Source organism: Orbicella faveolata, unplaced genomic scaffold, assembly GCF_042242905.1.
Source record: "Orbicella faveolata isolate gen_17 unplaced genomic scaffold, um_ofav_v1 contig_48, whole genome shotgun sequence".
Taxonomy (NCBI): Eukaryota; Metazoa; Cnidaria; class Anthozoa; order Scleractinia; family Merulinidae; genus Orbicella; species Orbicella faveolata.
The window spans coordinates 6,714,293-6,722,500 of NW_028301578.1; the positions used below are offsets into that span (position 1 = coordinate 6,714,293).

Below are 8,208 nucleotides of genomic sequence, written 5' to 3' on the forward strand. Positions count from 1 at the left end.
ACGATGTGCGCTAAGGCTAAAACTAAGCAGCTTTTGTGTTACTGTAGCGGTGTTCTGAGGACATCAACTTCTCAAGTTTGTTGAATTGATGGGCTTGAACCGTGTGAGTCGGTATGTCAACGGCATTTCGATCAAATTCGTCGGGAAGACAAGCTCGTGTTCATCCACTTGTTCGATTGAGGGCACTCGTGTAAGTAAACACGGTCATCCTGTCTCCACTCGGCATCACCGAATTATGGACCAAGTTGGCCGAAATCGAAGTAGTGCTTCGTATAAATCTTGCACACGTTGGTGTAACAAGTGTAGGACTGAATCCCTAAAAGGGTTCAAAATCTGGACTCAACTCGGGGAAGAATTCACCGAGGTATGTTCTATCATAAATTATCCAATTTTAATTATACTGTACTTCAGTAAGCTTGAGGCTGGCGAAAATAAAATTTTAAATTTTCATGTTTATTATTGTTTCTTTGTTTCTTGTCATAATTTCGAATTATTGCAGTTCTGTATTTTGCTTTTAGCGCCTCTAAAGTGTGAAAATTATTTTAAACTAGTTGCATAGCTATTAGAGTTTAGAAAAAAAGCTATTTAGCTATTAGAAAAACCACAAGAAGTACATGACATCTGATTATCTAAAGATGGCAGAAGTCATGGAATACAAAGCTGTTAAAAGGGTAATTAAAAATACATGCATATGTTATTGCAAGACAATAAAAATATCATAAAATCTGGGTAATAACAACTTCCAATTAAAACTCAATAAATGAATTTCATTTTTAGTTATAAATAGGCTATCCCGCCCTGTATTCACAAAGCAATCTTCTGATTGTAAGGCCACCCAGATAATTTCTGACCACATTACCTTAGAGCCTGAGACTCTGTATAGCTTTCTAAGATTAATATTTGTTTACATATTACTATTATCTGGATTTCCCAATAGAAAACTTCTCCTATTGTAAATATTTTTTCTATTTTGGCTCAGCAAAAATCCTTTTAGATACTGTCCATGGATGATTTCCACATCAATGCTGTAAAAACACCAACTGAGAGAACAGTGACCAATGCTCTCCATATGGCAACTCCTCTCCTGAACATTCAGCCATCTGTTGATGGTGGGGAGAGGCAGGGGGCAGGAGCCCGGGAGAATATGGGGCGGCAGCCCGGGAGAATAGGGGACAGGAATCTGGAGAGAAATGCAAAATGCTAATTTTTGTCATTCATTAAGGCTTCAAATACTTTCAAAAACAAGAACTGAAAATGTTACTTGACTTTCATTTAGTGTCTTTAGAGACTTCTAGGCCGACGGGCAAAGAAAAATTCACCCTTGGGCTCAAAATGAGGCCCAAAATGAAACCCTTTGACAGTGGTTACGTCATAGGTCATTCACTTGAAAGACATGGGTAAGAGTAGCCAGGCTGAAAACGAAGGAAAAAGAAATACCCAAGGGGTGTGCAGCTAAATGACTACGATGTGTTTTGGGTCTCTTAATTTACAGGGGACAGGAGCAGAATGAACAAGGGTGGGAGTCAAGAGATAGAGGAATGGGAAGTGGGAGAACAGGGTATGGGAAGTGGGAGGTTCTGACTCCACCGTCTCTTCCCCCACTTGATGCAGTACCTTGTCCCTAAGTAAAAGGTAAAGTCTGCATAGAGCCAAGTGGCCCATCAGGCCAGGCTTATCTCGGGTTCTGTAGCATGAACCGACTAGGAGTATTTCTACTACCCCCTGCCGGATAGGATGCTAGTCAATCACAGGGTTACCCCCTGCATTAAATTCACCAGTACCCATATGTACACCTTTGTGGAGAGAGACACCATGAGAGTGAAAGTGTCTTGCCCAAAAACACAACACAATGTCCTTGACAAGGGCTCAAACACAGACCGCTTGATCCATTGCTGAGCGCACTAACCACCAGGCCACTGCACCTCCCACCTTGTCCCTTAGGCCTAACCTTGACCCTAAACCTAAAAAAAGGAGTCTGTAGACTTCAGTCAAGTTTATCTCTTTTATCACTTGTGTATTTGAGACAATTTGTAATTTCCTCGCTTTCTGCCATTCAGTTTACAGTACCAGAGCCTGATTTTAAGTGATTCGTAACTACTGACGGAACTTGTTTTTGCAACTTACAACTTCAGACTTTGCACAAAATTTCTCACTCGAGAAAAGCAATGTTGTAGAACTTAAGTGATGAACTAAATGCAAAAAATATTAATTTGTAAGAAATGTATCTGTTCTTTAATACATGCTTTTGTGTCTAGTATCTGAGTTGGATGTAGCGAAGATACATTACCAATGGTTTGTAGACGACAGTAAGCCAATTCAGAGACACAGTGGCATAAACAAACCCACTTGTTAGCCAAATATCACAGGAAAAAAATAAATGCATATAATTATATAATTTATTGCCATCAGGTGCTATAATGTCTTGTAATAAAGTGGTTACAAGTTAAGTAAGAATCTTACAGAAGGGAGGATGATACAATATTATGACTAAGGGAATCATAATTAACTTCATATTGATTCAAAGCACGTGATATGTACATGTCTGATTCATTAAGCACATACAATGTAAAAATAATTTTGTAGTGATTGAGCAAAGCTCACCTGAATTAAATTAAATGAAAGGAAAAACAACAGTCAATTATTTATATCAGTTGATACACTGCACATGTAAGATTGGGAAATAGAAATCGAAAAGCTTCAAATGACTGAGTAAACAACATAAACTAGTGGGTTTCATTGAAGAGTTGATTACTGCCTCTCTGAAATGTTGAATGTCTTTTCAGCATCAAAAGATGTGAAACTTGACCACATCCCATAAGTGGAAGCGGTTTCGTGTAAACAAATTCAGGTGTTTGGGCATTTTAAAATATTTAGTTACCTGTGCATACATGTACAAGGAAACGGCCTTGAAAATTTCCATGTACTATCAACATGTAATCGATGTAAACAAAAAAGACCTCAAGCGAGGAAAAATGGTCTATGAACCGAACATATTGAGCGGTGTTGAATGTTTTCAGTATTTCCAGCGTTCGCTGCCGCCAACAAATCACAATATTTTCGATCTCTACTCCCTTCGCAAACGCCACCATTATATATAAATGTAGACTTAAACAATCTTTAATGATAGAGAAATATCTTGTGAATGAAATGAACAAATGTTTTATTCTGACAACAAACGGCAGATACAAAAAAATTATTTCACCTGTTCCAAAAGGCGCAGAAAGTCAGAAAGGTGATAGAAACGCCAAACAAGCCAGTCTTTAACGACAAATTCTTATCAAAGTTTCTTTGACGCGTTGCGAAATATAATCTAAATGAACAAGCACCACATGTCGGCGCAAAGTGAGTGTGAATAAAACGGTCCCGACTTACATGTACCTTGACCACTTCATGCAAATTACACTTGCAATCCAACTAGTCTTCAAAATCCTTGCAAAAGCTTCATACAGAACCAATCTTCTGCTTTGCTGGATACCCATCGTTGTTTTCGACAATTCTGAGGCGAGGGCGACTGAAGCAACACGATCCAGGCTCGAGTCAGCAAACTACACATTACTCCACACAAAATGACTCCCCTGTACCCCTATTCATTACCGGAACATTGTTTGAGTATTAAAAACCCATTTAAGGACGTCAAACTCACCAATAACGAGAAGTATCAAGGATATGTTCGACCTTAAAACGAACCAAAATACTGATCTCGGAGAACTGATCGATCGAAGGACAGCACAGCCTGATGGTGATGACCACTGACCAGTTACGGTGACGTCAAAAAACGTATTTCCGCGGTGTCTCCGGCCTTATGCGCCTACTGGCGCTTCGAGAACTGATGATGCTGATGACCCGATAAAACGCAAAGAGCTGGGTTCAACAATTTACAAACATTAACCTTTTGTAACCACAATCAATCGATCAACCAATCAATTGCAGATAAAAATTCCCGCCAAACCGAAACGCAAGGTATAGGCGCACATGCTTTAACAAGTCGTGACGCTTAACTTGTCACGCAATTATTATTTATATAAGCACATGATCTTTCCCAACGAAGTAATCAACCCCAACGTTTCCCTTAACTCGTAAACATGGAGTCCGTGGCAGAGTACTTTCTCAGCTCCAACGTGTATACGTGGTGTGCTTCAGCCCTTGGAATACTACTTTTTATTTATTGGCAAGGTCTGCAGCGTTACAACTCGATCCTCGGAGACTGTCCGCTCCCCGGCCCAAAACCTTGGCCATGGGTCGGTAGCCTTCCCGATGTGTTCAAATATGGCGGCATGCACAAGATGTTCTTGAATTACTTCTACAAATATGGCCGAGTCCATAAGATGTGTTGGTCAAACCCCAGTCATTGTCGTCACAGACCCCGAAATAGTCAAGCAAACTCATGGTCAAGGAATTTTGGAAGTTCCCACATCGACCGCCGTTCATTAGACCCAACCCTCCTCTCAGCTCGGGACTCTTTAATATCACGGGATGAGACATGGAAACGCATTCGAAATACTCTCACTCCGACATTCACTGCAACGAAGCCAAAGCAGATTGTGCCGACAATCGATGAAGCGTCACAAAAGTTGTCTGGGAAAACGAAAACGTTCTCAGAAACGGGTAAGCATGCCCTCTAAGAATTAGAGTTCTTTTCAGTTGTTTTCATTTTCATTTTCATTTGTTGTTATTTGTCAGCAAAACGCAGGTTCTTGTCGCGAATGAGTAATGTTTCTAAACCAAAGAAACTAAAGTTAGTGGGATTATAAAGCTTAAGTGATCTTTTCAATTGCCTCAAAATCACTGTGCTTGCATGATTTTCGACCGTTCAAACTGTCCTCATTGTTATAATTTACAAAAGTATGCTAATCTAGGTTGTGAAAACAATCTTCCACAAAGACTGATGACGGGAGATGGTGGGAGTGTCATGCTTAAAGCAATACAGAAGTTTCTTCTGTCAGGATAATGTAACTTGTTTTTACACGCTTAACTTTCCTCAGTTTTGAACAAGGCTTTGTTTTGCTACAAAACGATCAAGACCATTCCGATGGATCCTTGCTCTCTTGGAGCTTCTTGGAATTAACATTGTTGTCTAGGCATTAATTAACAATTTAAATTTGCATTGGGCGTTTATATAATTACCTTCATCGGCCCTTGATTGTTTCTTTAGCCATTCAAGTTGAACCTTTCAGAACTGTAGCTTTTACGAAAAGTGAATTAAGGTCAAACAAGTTTTTACAATTGACAGAAAACAAAGCAACTGGTCTAAAAAGCATGAAAATTAAAAAAAAATTACCGGAACTTAGCAGAAACTGACAAACAATAATTGAATACTGGAGTTCGCGGACCAAGCGTCCTGTCATTTTGAAACTTTTCGGTCACCGTTGACCAATAATGTGCAGGCTATTGGCTGATAAGCATTACTTCTCTCCAATATAGTTGGTTCCTTGCTTGAAGTTCTTCTAATCCTTCTTTCAACATCAACAAAAACTTATCACAGCAAAGTTCATTTCCACTTAATTTTTCTTCATTTTTTAATTTTTTTGTTATAAAGGTGAATCAGTGGATGCCATTCGTCTCTTTTGCCTTTTCGCGTTAGAAGTCATCGTGAAGGCTGCGTTTGGGTTTGACACTGTCCTTCAAATGAATCCAGATGAAGCATTCCTAGAGAGAGCCAGGAACGCTTTCCAACTTCCGCTCTATATCCGTGCGTTTTCGTTGCTGCCGTTCTAGATATATATATATCTGAGTCGATATGTCAACCTCATGCCAGGTACAGACATCTTCATTGCCTTGGCAAGGAACATGCTTCAGCAAAAGGCGTAACAGGGTTCTTCCCACAAAAGAGATTTGCTGCAGTTGATGTTGGAGGCCCACGAGGTCACTGTCAACGGAGTCAGCAAGTTAAACGATGATGAAATCACGCCCCAATCCATAACCTTCTTGTTAGCCGGGTTTGAGACCACAGGCACCACTTTGTCTAGCACGGCGTATTTCCTGGCTACTCATCCAGACGTTCAAGACAAGCTCATCGAGGAGATCGACAAAGCAGATGCAGCCCGCGGTGACACCCCGCTGTACGACCACGTGCAAAGCATCGGGTACCTGGATCAAGTCGTGTGCGAGGTCCTACGTCTCTGTGCTCCAGCCTTTCTCCTTCTCCGCGGCTGTGAAGAGGAGGCTGTCTTCAAAGGCGTCCGCTTTCCCAGGGGGGGGGGGGGTTGATGTCAACATCCCTACGTATGTGCTCCACCGAGACCCTGAAGTCTGGGACAACCCCCTTGAGTTCAACCCGGAGAATTTCTCCCCTGAGGCAAAAGAGAAGCGAGATCCTTATTCTTTTCTCCCGTTTGGAACAGGCCCTCGCCAGTGCGTCGGTATGCGTTTCGCTCTGCTGGAGATTAAGCTAGGCCTGCTGAAAATCATGCAGCAATTCAAGTTTGAACGAGCTCAAGAGACCGTAGCTACACTGGAACATCGAGCCGTTATACTGATGACGCCAAAAGAGAAAATATATGTGAAGGTCGGGCCACGTTGAAGTGTCCAAGGAACTTTATATTTGTCCTTATTTTTGGTAACTTATATATTAACCAGATATCAAGATTTTCAATTAATGGTCCATACTAACTGTAGACTCGTTGTACATCAACTGATGTTTGCAACGAAAGTGCGAAATAGATATATACGTTTGTTTACAGGACCCCTTTGATAACAGTACTTTATAGTACTGATGGGTTAATCCTGTCAAAAGATTCGTTTATTATTATTATTATTTATTATTGTTAAGTTTGGAAAAATTGCTTTTGTAACTTACCCAAGCATCGTCTCCACCCTTTTTAAAATAGTTTTTCCCTTCCTCTCCCTTTACGGAATTAATGATTCCAAATGTGACAATTTTCTTTGGAAACTACTGGCTTATATCATTTCTTTCCAGAATCTATTCATTACGAGAGACCGTGTCTGGTCACATTTCTAAACAACGACAAGACGCCCAGTGTAGTATTTTTGACGAACTTTGAGGTGTTTGGAAATGTGGTCAAACCAGGGTCAAACACCGTAATAAGTGTTTGATATATATTCTCAATCGAATTTAAATTTCTATCGTTAGCCTCAAAAAGTCGTAACCGTAAAAAAAATAAATAGATAAATAAGCCACGCCGAAAGTGAAAGTCTCCAGATCTCTCGTCAAGAATTTTTTGTGTGTTGTCTTCCTATGGTAGGGTAAGCTCCACTCCGGTACAATAGTCCAGTTTCGTATTCGTTAGCCTCGACCTTAAAAAAATATTCACAAATACCGACGGGAAGGTACCACAAATTTGAAAATTAAACAATACACAGAGCTGTAAACAGGTGATCTTTTCGCTGGAATTTATATTTGTGAATATTTTACTTTAGTTCGAGGCTTACCTATTGCAAATGCGTTCTCAGTGCTTTTAATCAGCGGTCATGGCGAGCTCGAAACTGGACTATTCTAAAATAATTTTTTAATAAGATGATACTTGTGGGCAGCACGCAGCAACAACTAATAATCTTGTACAACTGAGTTTATTAATCGACTGGTTTCGTCTGCTAGTGGGACTTCGTCAGGATTAAACTACAAAATACAAAGATAGAACTTATTTTATATTAAACCTTTGTAGTACAAAGCACGCTCCTACTATAGGGTGTGAACAATAAAACACCCACAAGAAATACGTGCAGGATATGACTGAAATCTTGCGGTAGAAAATGGGCAATGTAAGCGGGGCTCGGGGATTTAAAGTTAAATACCATTCCGCTGGACAAGGGTAACGAGGGCTCTAAGAACGAGATTGGTGTGGGACGGGAATGGTCAGCAACATATGTTTTCTTGCACACTTGACGATCGGAAGCAAAATGGCCGATGCTGGGGGCAATGTGGTGATTGTGACGCTGTATTCCTTGCTGGCGAAGTCCCATAATTAACAAATGGTAAACGCCATAGCGTGCACTATTGAGTTATGGATGCACGCGGGAGGTTGCTAAGCGCGAAAGAAGCGTAAGAGTCCGACGAGGCGATAGCCGAGTGCGACTCTAGCTTCTTGAGTGCTTAGCAAACCTCCCAAGTGCATCCATAACTCAATAGTGCACGCTATGACGTTTACCATTTGTTTTATAACATAACATTGAGACATTGGAACAACAGAAGTCCTTTTATTGAGCTACATCACAAAAAAATGTTCGTGTAGTCTTACATGACAAGAGAAA

The 8,208-nt window shown here is 40.5% G+C and overlaps 1 long non-coding RNA gene and 1 pseudogene across 1 annotated transcript; one reads left to right on the forward strand and one right to left on the reverse strand.

The window, feature by feature from the left end:
• Positions 1–432: 432 nt before the first annotated feature.
• LOC149096207 (uncharacterized) lies at positions 433–3,866 on the reverse strand. The gene is made up of 2 exons (XR_016204524.1): positions 3,644–3,866; positions 433–1,180 (listed from the first exon to the last, which is right to left on the reverse strand). It is a non-coding gene; the product is annotated as an uncharacterized LOC149096207 (long non-coding RNA).
• A 98-nt stretch (positions 3,867–3,964) lies between these two features.
• Positions 3,965–6,520, forward strand: LOC110063824 (cytochrome P450 3A41-like; annotated as a pseudogene).
• Positions 6,521–8,208: the final 1,688 nt, after the last annotated feature.